The 15,894-nt window shown below is 37.1% G+C and overlaps 1 protein-coding gene across 6 annotated transcripts in view; it reads left to right on the forward strand.

Annotated features, from left to right (window-relative positions):
• Window positions 1-15,894, forward strand: part of LOC127441321 (receptor-type tyrosine-protein phosphatase mu-like) — a 355,708-nt gene that overhangs the window by 177,124 nt on the left and 162,690 nt on the right. The gene's annotated exons all lie outside the window — the stretch shown is intronic.

Here is a 15,894-nt window from a genome sequence, read left to right on the forward strand (position 1 = left end):
ACACTGGTGTATCTGTTCAAACGGTGTTAAATACTGATAAATATATATTTAGATTTTAGTCAAGATAATACTTCAGTGTAGTTAGGCCCTATTATTAATAGCTTTTAAATATTTCTCAGGGACAGGATAAGTATATATGTTGAACTTATGCATAATAATGATATTATTGTTTGAATTAATTATATTATGTTCATTTCCATGAACTATAGCTGCTTTTTTTCTCCCCAATCTGGAATGCCCAATTCCCAATGCGCTCTAAATCCTCGTGGTGGTGTAGTGACTCGCCTCAATCCGGGTGGTGGAGGATGAATCTCAGTTGCCTCCGCGTCTGAGACCATCAATCTGTGCATCTTATCACGTGACTTGTTGAGCACGTTACCTCGGAGACATAGCGCGTGCGGAGGCTTCACGCTATTCTCCATGGCATCCACGCACAACTCACCACACACCCCACCGAGAGCGAGAACCACTAATCACGACCACGAGGAGGTTACCCCATATGACTCTACCCTCCTTAGGAACTGGGCCAATTTGGTTGCTTAGGAGACCTGACTGGAGTCACTCAGCACCCCTGGATTCAAACTCACGACTCCAGGTGTGATAGTCAGTGTTAGTACTCGCTGAGCTACCCAGGCCCCCTATAGCTTATTTTCTAAATAAAAATCCCAGTCCTTATCCACTTGCAACTCCACTTTATTTAATGTATAGTGAACTAAAACATAATTTCAGCCAAAAAAAATAATTAAAAAAAATAAAAAAGCAATATACATAGAGCTTAAAGCACATGATAATTTGCATCTCAGGCTTTTTTCCCCAAGAAAAAAATATAATAAATGGATAACACTAAACAAAAGTAAAACAAGCATTTGAAATTGGAAGAAGAAACTATAAAAGTTTATATTTATTGTATCCAATATCACCAATATGAGACTCAATTATATGGCTTTAAAAATAACATGAACGGGTCGCATTTTATAAGATGAACAGATTTGAATTTGTAGTACTTTTACTTTTTGAAACGTAAGTATTTTTTAAACCAGGTACTTTTTACTTTTACTTAAGTAGTACTGTATTTTAATGGATGACTTTTACTTTAGTAATACATTTGTCAGGTATCTGTACTTTTACTTAAGTATGGAAAATGAGTACTTTTTCCACCACTCTATTTGCCTATTTTTCTTATACTTTGATGTAACTGTAAGATTCTCATGAAACCTGTCAAGAAATGCTGCATTTCACCTTAAATCAATACAAAGAAAATGTGAAATTACATTTTGCAAAAAGAAAATAAAGCTTACATTTAGGAACTTAAAGATTTTTTCATTGTGACATTATTTTCATATAATAAAGCACATTTTACCCCTCAAATTCTCATTATCGTAACACTCCCAGACATTTTACTTTTACTATTTCCATTGTTTTCAGTGATGATTCTCATTACTGTAACACTCCCAGACATTTTACTGTTTCCATTGTTTTCAGTGATGATTCTCATTACCGTAACACTCCCAGACATTTTACTTTTACTATTTCCATTGTTTTCAGTGATGATTCTCATTACTGTAACACTCCCAGACATTTTACTGTTTCCATTGTTTTCAGTGATGATTCTCATTACCGTAACACTCCCAGACATTTTACTTTTACTATTTCCATTGTTTTCAGTGATGATTCTCATTACTGTAACACTCCCAGACATTTTACTGTTTCCATTGTTTTCAGTGATGATTCTCATTACCGTAACACTCCCAGACATTTTAGTTTTACTATTTCCATTGTTTTCAGTGATGATTCTCATTACCGTAACACTCCCAGACATTTTACTTTTACTATTTCCATTGTTTTCAGTGATGATTCTCATTACTGTAACACTCCCAGACATTTTCACTGTTTCCATTGTTTTCAGTGATGATTCTCATTACCGTAACACTCCCAGACATTTTACTTTTACTATTTCCATTGTTTTCAGTGATGATTCTCATTACTGTAACACTCCCAGACATTTTACTGTTTCCATTGTTTTCAGTGATGATTCTCATTACCGTAACACTCCCAGACATTTTAGTTTTACTATTTCCATTGTTTTCAGTGATGATTCTCATTACCGTAACACTCCCAGACATTTTACTATTTCCATTGTTTTCAGTGATGATTCTCATTACTGTAACACTCCCAGACATTTTACTGTTTCCATTGTTTTCAGTGATGATTCTCATTACTGTAACACTCCCAGACATTTTACTGTTTCCATTGTTTTCAGTGATGATTCTCATTACCGTAACACTCCCAGACATTTTACTATTTCCATTGTTTTCAGTGATGATTCTCATTATCGTAACACTCCCAGACATTTTACTTTTACTACTTCCATTGTTTTCAGTGATGATTCTCTTTACCGTAACACTCTCAGACATTTTACTATTTCCATTGTTTTCAGTGATGATTCTCATTACCGTAACACTCCCAGATATTTTACTCTTTCCATTGTTTTCAGTGATGATTGTCATTATCGTAACACTCCCAGACATTTTACTTTTACTATTTCCATTGTTTTCAGTGATGATTCTAATTACCGTAACACTCCCAGACATTTTACTTGAACTATTTCCATTGTTTTCAGTGATGATTCTCATTACCATAACACTATTCTTTTTACTGTTATTCAGTTATCATTTTTTTTTTCATTAAAATCAGTAAAAATGAAAGGCAGTACCAAAGGAATACTGATATTATTCATAAATACTTTACAGTTTAAAAAATATTATTAATGTATTATGTTGTGATAATTACTGTAACACTCCCAGACATTTTACTATTTCCATTGTTTTCAGTGATGATTGTCATTATCGTAACACTCCCAAACATTTTACTGTTTCCACTGTTTTCAGTGATGATTCTCATTACCATTATACTCCCAAACATTTTACTATTTCCATTGTTTTCAGTGATGATTCTCATTACCATTATACTCCCAAACATTTTACTGTTTCCACTGTTTTCAGTGATGATTCTCATTACCGTAACACTCCCAGACATTTTACTGTTTCCATTGTTTTCAGTGATGATTCTCATTACCGTAACACTCCCAGACATTTTACTGTTTCCATTGTTTTCAGTGATGATTCTCATTACCATAACACTCCCAGACATTTTACTTTTACTATTTCCATTGTTTTCAGTGATGATTCTCATTACCGTAACACTCCCAGACATTTTACTTTTACTATTTCCATTGTTTTCAGTGATGATTGTCATTATCGTAACACTCCCAGACATTTTACTTTTACTATTTCCATTGTTTTCAGTGATGATTCTAATTACCGTAACACTCCCAGACATTTTACTTAAACTATTTCCATTGTTTTCAGTGATGATTCTCATTACCATAACACTATTCTTTTTACTGTTATTCAGTTATCATTTTTTTTTTTCATTAAAATCAGTAAAAATGAAAGGCAGTACCAAAGGAATACTGATATTATTCATAAATACTTTACAGTTTAAAAAATATTATTAATGTATTATGTTGTGATAATGTGAATGGGGGGGATGTGCGTAACTGTCATAAAAATTTAATAATGTAAAAAAAAATTACAAATTGGCTTTTCCCTCTAGGCATTTTCTAAAGCAAAAATATAATTTATGTATTTACTTATTAGTTGAATTGAATTTTAATTTAATTTAATTTTAATTGTAATTTAATTGTATTACATTTTATTATTTTGGAGTAAAATAGGACCAGGACATTTTCTTGACAGGTTTCGTAAGAATCACCCAACCACTTGCCTTGTTAGCTTTCATTGTTTTTAATAAATTCAAATGAAATTATTTCGTAAAAAAACAACCATGAATTTAATTACAAAGTCTACTTGAGCATGTTAACTATATTGAAAAGGTTTAGTTCACTCATTTTGAAGAGCATATTAGGGCCACATTCGCACTGCAGTTAAATCCAGTGTCACTCCTGAGTGTTTCATCTCGTTCAGTTATTTACAAGAGTTACTCCACATTCTACAACACGATTGATTTAAGAACAATTCTGCTTGTGACAACTGAATTAACATTAAATCTGCTTACAGAACGGAACTGAACAACAAGTTGTTAATGCAGCATTCATTGTCGGTTTCCATGTGTCAACCATCTCAGGTTCTGGAGTGACACATACGGTGTGTACAGAGGATTCACTCCTGTATTTAAATGTGCTTCTCACATGGCAGTATGAACGAGGCCTGCGTGAACTGGACTGCATAGGTTTTGAGCAGCGATGCAACAATGTATCAGCCAAGCATTGATGTCGGCCGATAAACGCAATTATCTGCACTGTTGTTTACAACAAACAGCTGATGATTATGGCCGATTATTTCCTGCCGATCAAAAGAGGAGCAGAAACTGTTATTGAACAATAAGCAAATTCACTGTTTGTGTTTACAGTGGAATCCGATTTGACTAGATTGATGGATGTTCTCTCTGATATTTAATGTGTGAATTATAACATGTTTATTCAAGTCGTAATTTTTATTTGTATAGCGCTTTTCACAACACACAGCGTGTCAGAAGGTCACTTAAGTACTGTGGAGCTAGACCATTCAAAGTTTTGTACGTAGTTAACAAAATTTTTAAATTAATACGAAATTTAACAGGTAGCCAATGTAATGATGATAAAATGGGGGATCATGATGTGATCATATTTCTTGGTTCTCGTCAGCACTCTGGCAGCTGCATTTTGAACCAATTTAAGTTTATTTATTGAACTTGCTGGACATCCTCCCAGTAATGCATTACAATAATCTAATCTTGAGGTCATGAACGCATGAATTAGTTTTTCGGCATCAGCAACAGAGAGTATGTGTCATAATTTAGCAATATTTCTGAGGTGGAAGAATGCTGTTCAACAAACATTGGTAATTTGATTTTCAAAGGACAGATTGGTATCAAATATAACACCGAAGTTCTTCGCTGTAGAAGATGATGTAACAGTACATCCATCGAGAGTCAAATTATATTTTAGTGTCTTATTTTTTAGAGGTTTTTGGTCCAATAATTAGTACCTCTGTTTTGTCCGAATTGAATAGAAGGACATTTCTGGCCATCTAATCTTTGATTTCATTGATACACTCTGCTAATTTGGAGAATTGTGAAATCTCAAAAGGTTTTGAAGAAATATAAAGTTGGGTATTGTCGGCATAACAGTGGAAACTTATTCCACGATTCCTGATAATATCTCCCAGGGGAAGCATATATAAGGAGAAAAGCAGAGGCCCTAAAACTGATCCCTGTGGCACTCCATACTTAACTTTTGTTTGATTTGACAATTCCTCGTTTACACACATAAAGTGGTAGTGGTCTGATAAATAGGACCTAAACCATTCTAATGCAAGTCCACAAATGCCAATATAATTCTCCAGCCTATTCAAGAGAATGTCGTGATCTGTCGTGTTGAAGGCAGCACTAAGATCTAAAAGCACTAGAAGAGAAATGCAGCCGCGATCAGATGATAAGAGCAAGTCATTAGTAACTCTGATAAGTGCAGTCTCTGAACTGTGATGAGGCCTAAATCCTGACTGTAATTGTTCATATGTACTATTTCTCTGTAGAAATGAACATAGTTGGGAGGACACTACCTTTTCTAGTATTTTCGACATAAATGGGAGATTTGAAATCGGTCTGTAATTAGCCAGTTCTCTTGGATCAAGCTTTTTCGGTTTGATAACTGCCATTTTAAAGTTTTTTGAGACATGTCCTAAGGATAGCGAGGAGTTAATAATATTAAGAAGAGGTTCTGAGATTACAGGGAATACCTCTTTTAAGAGCTTAGTTGATATTGGATCTAACATACATGTTGTGGTTTTTGATGTTTCGGTAAGTTTTGTTTGCTCTTCATGACCTATATTCTGTTTTTTGGTGTAGATCTGGAGGAACGCTGGAGCAACATCTCCTCTTCACAGTGATATCTGATTGTGTGTGTGTGTGTGTGTGTGTGTGTGTGTGTTTGTGTTTGTACTGCACATCAGTGCAAAAGTGCTGTTCTTGCTGTTGTTTTGTGTCCTGCGAAAAAAAATAAAATAATACACCTTAACCCAGTCTAAAGAGTTTTGCCGGTCTTAGTAGGCCACCATCCTGGTTTTCACTGCTCATGTTGGTCTAGTCTTGTGGTTTTAGTGGGATTTGTGGCACTTGTCAGCTGGTTGGGCTTGGAGACCAGCTTAAATGGATAGTTCTATTCACCCTCATGCCATCCCAGATGTGTATGATTTTCTTTCTTCTGCAGAACACAAATTATGATTTTTAGAAGAATATTTCAGCTCTGTAGGTCCATACAATGCAAGTGAATGGTGACCAGAATTTTGAAGCTCCAAAAAGCACATAAAGGCAGCATAAAAGTAATCCATACAACTACAGTGGTTTAATCCATGTCTTCTGAAGTGATATGATAGGTGTGGGTGAGAAACAGATCAATATTTAAGTAATTTTTTTTACTGTAAATCTCCAGTTTCACATTCAGCCACCTACTGGTCGGAGCTGGTCAAAGATGTAATATACTGGTCAAATATACTGAAGTATTAGCTACTTTTTAGATGTTTCTTGCTTTTTATTGCGTTACGTGTGGCATGCTTTTAAGGAAATGCCAAATTCAAAAAGCAAGTGACGCATTCTGACTAGCGCGTTACTTAGGCTGGGTGTACATGGTGCGAGTTCTGACACTCGGGAGGTCGTTAACCCCTGCACACGTTACGAGTCAGTTTATCTGAAAATTGTACAGATGCAGTGGTACATGACATGACTTTACGACCTGGCGAATTCCGGAGCAATTGCATGCATTTCTGCGCTCTTTATCATTATAAAACATAAGCCAGATGAGGACATTTCTTCATTGTAGCTTGCAATAAAAAAAATAAAAAAAATAAAAGGAAGACAGGCATGTTCAGGGGCTGCATTAGCTGAAAACTCATCTGCTGATTTAAATAAAATAAAATAAAAAAATAAAATAAAATATATATATATATATATATATATATATATATATATATATATATATATATATTACAAATGCTGTCTGTCCAATATTTGACAGATTCAGATTTTGAAGGCAGGCTGTGTGATTTCATGACTGCACGCATCAATCATAGAGTCAGTGTGCTGCTGCCAGTTACTGCATGATAATAAAGCACACAAAATGTACAAGATTTAAAAGATAGTGCGGAAAATTCATGCACCGGTTCTGTTGGTTATACTTGGATTTAATCTAAGCACAAACATTATGTTTAGTGCAGAATTCTGAGTTATTTTAGTGGATTAGGACATCTTATTATTCAGCTATAGGTGTAGGCTACGTCCTTCTCATCTGTGTCACTGCATGTTGATAGCAGACATGCTGAAGAAGATCTGTGAGTTCTTGTCCATGTGAACGTGCTTTAAAGCCGCACGTAGCAAAGTTTAAAAATCTTGTTTTGGGGGCCTGGGAGGCTCAGCAAGTATTGACGCTGACTATCACCCCTGCAGTCATGAGTTCCAATCCAGGGCGTGCTGGGTGACTCCAGCCAGGTCTCCTAAGCAACCAAATTGGCCCGGTTGCTAAGGAGGGTAGAGTCACATGGGGTAACCTCCTTGTGGTCGCTATAATGTGGTTCTCGCTCTTGGTGGGGCATGTGGTGAGTTGTGCATGGATGCCACGGAGAATAGCGTGAAGCCTCCACACGCGCTATATCTCCGTGGTAACGCGCTCAACGAGCCATGTGATAAGATGTGCGGATTGATGGTCTCAGACGTGGAGGCAACTGAGATTCGTCCTCCGCCACCCGGATTGAGGCGAGTCACTACGCCACCACGAGGACTTAGAGCGCATTGGGAATTGAGCATTCCAAATTGGGGAAAAAAGGGGAGAAAAGTCCTTGTTTTCACCAGACTTGCCCTTGGGGAGTTAAAAACATCTATCACATATCCACTATCGTGTGCATATACAATTATAGCAGATGCTATAGAAATGTAAAAAACCTTATGAACACTCATATTTCATTGACCGTGTGAGTAACACCTTCTCTTGATTGGTCAACTTCAGGTAGATCGCCAAATCGGCTCGTTCAACTGCACACACCTCACGAATTCAAGCCGACAGCACCCGAATTTTTTAGACATTTAAAAAAATGTATGTATTGATTAAAATCATTTGATTATTGTCATGATGCATCTTTTTTAGTCTTGTCTTCAGCATTGTTGGTGAATAAAAAAAAAAAACCTTCGTCAACAAACATTTTCGATTAACACTGCTCATCACACACAGATCGCCTGCACACGTTAACACGCTAACATGCTATTTATTAGCTCGTTTAGCATGGGTCCCATTAGCCTAATGTCTGATACGGCCGCACCTTAATGACAATTCCAGCCTCATGGCAATCAGTCGTACTTTGCGTGCATAACAAATGTGTTTCTAGCTCGCAGTAGATTGTTTAAATGAGTATTTGTTCACTCAAGCTAGTTATTTCTGTCTTAGTCTCTGGGTTCTTTGTTATCTCTCTCCGCTGAGCTTAATGGAAGTCCACTGACAAAGAAACACAAATGTAGGCAGAAAAGGCTTGTACCCTTGAAAGTAAATTATGAGCTTACTGTGTCTGTACGTTATTGTTTTGTGGGCCGCACACAGAGATGTCTCTCTAAGTGCAGAGCTTTGCTGATTGAACATTGAAGAGGTTTAAGAAAAGCTTGGCAACCCGTTTGTATGTTTGCTCTCGTGTTTTTCAAGTCAACATAAAATGAACGCTCGCTGCTGTTTGGTGGTTTGATAGAAATGTTCCGTCCTCTGTCGTGACCCGAACACAATGACTCTAATGCCTCTATGTGCACTAGCTCATTACAAACCATCATTTACCTGATGCGTACATATCTGAGGACATACAAGTCTTGCCTAGCACACATAAAAATGCAAATTCTGCCCTCATGTTGTTCCAAACCTGTATGACTTTCTTTCCCCTGTGTAACATAATAGGATATGTTAGACAGAATGTTCAAGCTGCTCTTTTCTTTACAGTGACAGTGGTGATTTATATGATCTCGTTCTGATAAGTACAGTGAAAGAGCCATATAGTAGTTTATGCAACTCGTGCACTATATTCCAAGTGTTCTGAAGCCACACTATAGTTATTAGATGATTCTTAACATTTGATTCAAACCATTGTGAACAACTCATTCAAATCACTTTGAGGGTTTTTATGCCTTTTATAATGTATTTTCTGATCAGAACACAACACAACTATTTTAATTAACGAGCATTAGGTATGTCATTAGCTAGATAAATTACGCTATGCCTCTCTGCGATGGTTTGCATTGCTAGTTCTGGGTTGGTAAATCAATATTTTGGCCTGCTTTTTTTTTTTCTCCCCAATTTGGAATGCCCAATGCGCTCTAAGTCCTCGTGGTGGTGTAGTGACTCGCCTTAATCCTGGTGGCGTAGGACGAATCTCAGTTGCCTCTGCGTCTGAGACCGTCAATCCGCGCATCTTATCGCGTGGCTTGTTGAGCATGTTACCGCGAAGACATAGCGCGTGTGGAGGCTTCACGCTATTCTCCGCGGCATCCACGCACAACTCACCACGCGCCCCTCCAAGAGCGAGAACCATATTATAGCGACCACGAGGAGGTTACCCCATGTGACTCTACCCTCCCTAGCAACCAGGCCAATTTGGTTGCTTAGGAGACCTGGCTGGAGTCACTCAGCACACTCGGCGTCAATACTTGCTGAGATACCCAGGCCCATTTTGGCCTACTTCTGATGCTCCATGTGGAGAAAAAAATCATCAAATTAATTAAGAAATATTCCGGGTTCAATAGAAGTTCATCTCAATCGACAGCATTTGTGGCATAATGCTGATTACCACAAAAATTTAATTTCAACTCGTCCCTCATTTTCTTTAAAAAAAAAAAATAAATAAAAAAAAAACACAATTCTGTGTTCCAGTGAGACACTTACAATGGAGGTCAATGGGGTCAATCTGTAAACATTAAAATACTCAGGGGCAGATTCACTAAACAGTTGTGCCACTTTTGCACGTGGTATTTCAGAGCAAATAAATGCATCTTATTCACTAACCACCAGCAATCTACAGTATTTTGGCATGTGCAATCAGCACTGAAATTGCGCTGCGTCTTGAGTATTTAAATGAAGTCATAATTATTCCTTTCCCCTCAAACACGCCTCCTTTCTATGTAAATTAGGCTCAATGTAAGTTTCGCTTTATTCACAAAAATTGCCTGCCGTTATTTAGATTGTGCTATTACCGCCCAATGAATGTAGGCGGTAAAATTTATTTTATTCAAAAGAGATGATTGTGAACATTTTTAACCGATCATATCAGCAGTAATTAATCAAATAATCATCAAATGATGGTGAAGAGCATTATATCATGGCATATATCCAGTTGTGTGGTGTCGTTAAGCACACAATCTGCATGTTTGAGATGATCCAGGTGTCTGGATCAAAGAGATGCTGTATCAGACAATCAAATATGGTTGTCTGTGGCATCCTCAACTATATAGTGCTCAGAATCTGACCGCAAGATCAGAATTGCATGTGCAAATTGTGCTCGGCAGCGATTTTGTGGCCGCTTTTGTGCCGTTGCCTGATCCGCATCATTTCTTTAGTGAATCGGATGCTAAACCAGCGTAGAGAGCATGTGCAAAAAAACTGTCCTTTTACCCGCCACAATTCATTCATTCATAGTGAATCTGCCCCTCACTGTTTCAAAAGTATAACCACAAGACGTAAACAATATGCATGTTAACATGATTTTACTGTGATTAAATCACTTACTAATAATCACTTATATCTGTGTAAAGATATAGCCAATTTTACAACTTTGTTACCATGACGATGTAATGCCGTAAAGCTTAAAATGACTGTAAAAACAACTATTTAACTTTACAGCTCAAATAATACACAAGTTTTAACAGAAGAATTAATGTAGGTGCTTTTATAAAATTATAAGCTTCGCATTTCTGACTTTAAACCCTCCAAACATTGACCCCATTGACTTCCATTGTAAGCGTCTCACTGCAACACACATTTGTGCTTTTTTAAAGAAAAGTAGCGACGAGACGAAATTAATTTTTGTGGTAATCAACATTATGATACAAATGCTGTCGATTGAGCGTAACTTGCATTTGACCCGGAATATTCCTTTAATAACTGTCCGCTCAACCAACACAAAGTGGGTGTCATTTTAAAGCTCAAAAGCTGCACTTTACAATGCATATAGGTAATATAAACAACTCTGAACAGATGCTTTTTAATTTGATGACAAATAAGAAGTGTTCCCTTTTCATGAATTATGGAATATGATTATTCACTGTACACCACACTGTCAAACATGCGGTCAAAACATCATACAGATCAGAGAGGTCTCAAGTAGAATCCTACAGACAAAATATCGAGTAGATGAGAGAGTTTTTAAAATGTAAACAGATGTGGCTTTTTATCATGTTTTCACTTGTAACTTCATGAAACACAAAAGATAAAAACAGCATATGCTCCAGATTAAAACAAGCCCAAATATGATATGATGCATAGACATTCAAATAATCATGCAGGAAATATGACGCTGCCTCAGATATCTTATTAATTATCCTGATGGATGTCTCTGGTTACAAACAGACCAATCACAGCTGTTGTGGTCTGCGTAGATGCAGCATGAAGCTTCATTTTTTAAATGTGCATGCGTAGAACTATAAATCGTACACTTTAGTGCACACTGACACAAAGCTTTTCATGTTTTCTCTTCATGAAATGAGCTTGTGTGTGTGCGTTTCATTTTATACACAAGGACTTCATCTGTCTGTTATTGTCAGTCTCAGGGTCTTTCTGTTCTCTGCTCAAGTGTTCAGTGCGTTTGTCGTTCTGTTCCTCACGATAATGCCATTTTGCCCTGAGGTATTCAACGACAGTATTTTTGCGCAAGGACGCGATCAGTCCTGGTCATGTGATCAGTGGAGTTCAGACATTGCTGTTGTCGTTCGTGCACACATTGAGGGCAATGCGTGTTCTTTTGCCACGGCGAGAAAGAGCGAGTGATTGAGTTTGAAGAGCACAGGAAGGTTACAGAAGTGTACGACAGTAAGAAAGGAAGGAAACCATATTTCCCAGCATCACTGGAGGTAGAACAGCACATTGTGTGCATCTCAAGGATGTTCTTGTAAGAACATTTGCACAAAAATAGCTTCAGTCTATTTCCATTCTCTCTTCATTTAAAGCTGCAACTGTAAGCAGATGTTTAACTAACCAACACAAAGACATTGCATAAACAAAGATATCACATTAAATGAACATTCTGTTATCATTTACTCACCCTCATGTCATTCCAAACATGCATGACTCTTTACACAGCTCTTTTCCATATAACAACCGTTCATAACGACCTCATTCACACATCTGTATATTCAAACTCGGGTTCGCAAGCACTTTTGATATTAAATCATTTGCAGGATATTAATTTTCATTCAATCAATTCTGTCTATTTCAAATGCAAACTCTTGATATCGACATGTAATTATTACTGTAAAAAATGCTTGTTTTATAAATCAGTAATTACATTTGCACTAGTAAAAATTCACTCCTGTACAAATTGCAATTACAGATATCTGTAAATATTTTCTTACTAGTTCAAATTCCAAAGTTTACTCTTACGAGTGAAAACTATAATATCTGAAATCAATAATTGCATTGTTACTAGTGTAAGTGTCCTGATGTCAACAATTGAATTACAACTAGGAAAAATGCTAATTTCTGATATCTGTAAATGTATTTCAACATGTTACATTTGGTATTTCAGATATCTGGTAATGGATTTCAGATCAGATTTCAAAATCAAAAGGCTTTTATTTTACTAGTAAATACAGATGTTTAACATTTTTGCATTTGCATTTGTTACTGATTTATTATTATTATTATTATTCCCTATTTTTTGTCATAATTTTTTGTTTGTATTAATGCAATGGCAATATTGTATGTAAACACAATCATGCCAATAAAGTACTTTAAATTGAAAATGTAATTGAAATTGAAAACCAAATTACAGATTTTATATATATATATATATATATATATATATATATATATATATATATATATTCTATTGTTTATGTCAGGAATGGACATTTGCACTAGTGGTAATATAATTATTATTATTATTATGATTTTATTTTTTTTTATCCCCTTTTCTCTCAATTTGGAATGCCCAATTCCCACTACTTAGTAGGTCCTCGTGGTGGCGCGGTTACTCTCCTCAATCCGGCGAAGGACAAGTCTCAGTTGCCTCCACTTCTGAGACCGTCAATCCGTGCATCTTATCGTGTGACTCGCTGTGTATGACACCGCGGAGACTCACAGCATGTGGAGGCTCATGCTACTCTCCGCTATCCACACACAACTTACCACGCCCCATTGAGGGGGAGAACCACTAATCACGACCACGAGGAGGTTACCCCATGTGACTCTACCCTCCCTGGCAACCGGGCCAATTTGGTTGCTTAGGAGACCTGGCTGGAGTCACTCAGTACACCCTGGATTCGAACTCGTGACTCCAGGGGTGATAGTCAGCGTCAATACTCGCTGAGATACCCAGGCCCCCCGGCAATATAATTATTGATATCAATAAGGTCTTCTAAGCAACCAAATTGGCCCGGTTGCTAGGGAGGGTAGAGTCACATGGGGTAACCTCCTCGTGGTCGCTATAATGTGGTTCTCGCTCTCGGTGGGGCGCGTGGTGAGTTGTGCGTGGATGCCGCGGAGAATAGCGTGAAGCCTCCACATGCGCTACGTCTCCACGGTAACACGCTCAACAAGTCGATTGATAAGATGCGCGGATTGACGGTCTCAGACGCGGAGGCAACTGAGATTCGTCCTCCGCCACCCGGATTGAGTCACTACACCACCACGAGGACTTAGAGTACATTGAGAATTGGGCATTCCAAATTGGCGAGAAAATTCAAAAAAAAGAAAAAGAATGTAATGCGAGTATTGATATAATTTTTTATATTGCAAATGTAACTATTGATATAACACGAGCATTTTTTACTAGTAATAATTCCATTGCTGATCTCAAGAATTAGCATTCTAACTTGTGAAAATTGAATTGCAGATATCTATAATTCATATCCTGGGCTTGTGATAAACTTGATGCCTCAAGACGTGTCTTAAAGCATGCAAACCAATGGCATTTGATGTCATCAAACCTGATGTGATGCATCATGAGCTACCAAGTGTGAATGTGTGCACACAATTGATATTCGAGCACTACTGAAGAAGAAGTGTTTACAAAAGAAATATAAAGAAACATTGTGTTCGACCAATGGCAGATTAGGGGAGTGTTTGGGAAATCTGTTTGAGAACAGTTGTTATTTTTGCAATTCCGTTTGGTGACACTTGTGGTACAGAAACTACACACTTTACCTTTAAATGTAAGTTCTGTGGACTACTTTTATGATACTTTATGGTACTTTTTTGTTCTTTCAGGACCTCATCAGTGTGAATCACCATCTTCTGTTTCTATGCTGTTATATAATTTGTCATATTTAATGACAGTTGAGTGGAAGCAGATAAGCGTGGCTTCTAATGAAGATGAATTCACTCTTGAATGTTTTTATCCTTTTTATTTTTAAGTTTGACTTTAAAGCTGCGGGAGAAATTAAATGAATAAAGTAAAAGTCTGCTTCTGCACATTGCAGTCTGCTTGAAATATTACCTCTCTATATCTCTTTATCACAATGTACATGGTGTCATATGCGCCATGCTGGAGTGGGGTGTCATGCCGAGAGAACATGTTTCAATTAGGTATTGATACAGATTTCCCGATTCAGTTTGATTCCAATTCACAAGCTTTCGATTTCGAATCAATACAATATCGATTCATATGGGTATATTTCAGTTATAATGTGCGTTTGGCTTACATGTAAAAGCAATTCTCTCCCAGCTAATGCTGTTAATTATACGGGGGACCTTTTAAATAGGTATGTTAGGAAAATATTAATTTGACTAATTATATTATTACTTTTTCATCATTTTGGTCACATTTTGGCTTTTTAAAAATGAACAAATAAATGTATTCGATTAATAAATTAGATATTATATTTCATAGATTATTTTTGTTATGTATTTATTGTTAAATTGCATAATTTGAAGTATTTACATTGATTTGTTGAATGTGCTAAAACTGATACTGTGCATTTCTGTGAACTAGTGAGAACTCGAATGGCTTTACCTCATCTGTGCGATGCATGATTAGAATTAAATGTTTTTTTTGTAGTTGTTTTTGATAAACCGCTGATTAAAGAACAGAAAGTAGTGGAGGGTTGCGCATTGAGTGAAAGATCGATATCGAGATCATTAAAATGAAGATCGCGATGCATCGGAAAAACAATATTTTTACCCAGCCTTAGTGCCTAGAGCTGCACACAAACTTAAGGAGTTTTTCACCCAAAGTCTGTCATCATTTACTCACCCTCATGTCGTTTCAAACCTGAATGACTGTCTGTCTTCTGTTAAAAACACAAAAGGAGATGTTAGGCAGAATGTTCATGCTGCTCTTTTCCATACAGTTGAAGCAGACTGTGATCAAGCTGTCAGGCTACAAAAAAGACAAGATAATAAGTCCTCGTGGTGGTGTAGTGATTCTCCTCAATCCGGGTGGCAGAGGACGAATCTCATTTGCCTCCGCGTCTGAGACCGTCAATCCGCGCATCTTATCACGTGGCTAGTTGAGCGCGTTACCACGGAGACGTAGCGCATGTGGAGGCTTCACGCTATTCTCTGCGGCATCCACGCACAATTCGCCACGCGCCCCACCGAGAGCGAGAACCACATTATAGCAACCACGAGGAGGTTACCCCATGTGACTCAACCCTCCCTAG

Source organism: Myxocyprinus asiaticus, chromosome 5 (assembly GCF_019703515.2).
Source record: "Myxocyprinus asiaticus isolate MX2 ecotype Aquarium Trade chromosome 5, UBuf_Myxa_2, whole genome shotgun sequence".
NCBI lineage: Eukaryota > Metazoa > Chordata > Actinopteri > Cypriniformes > Catostomidae > Myxocyprinus > Myxocyprinus asiaticus.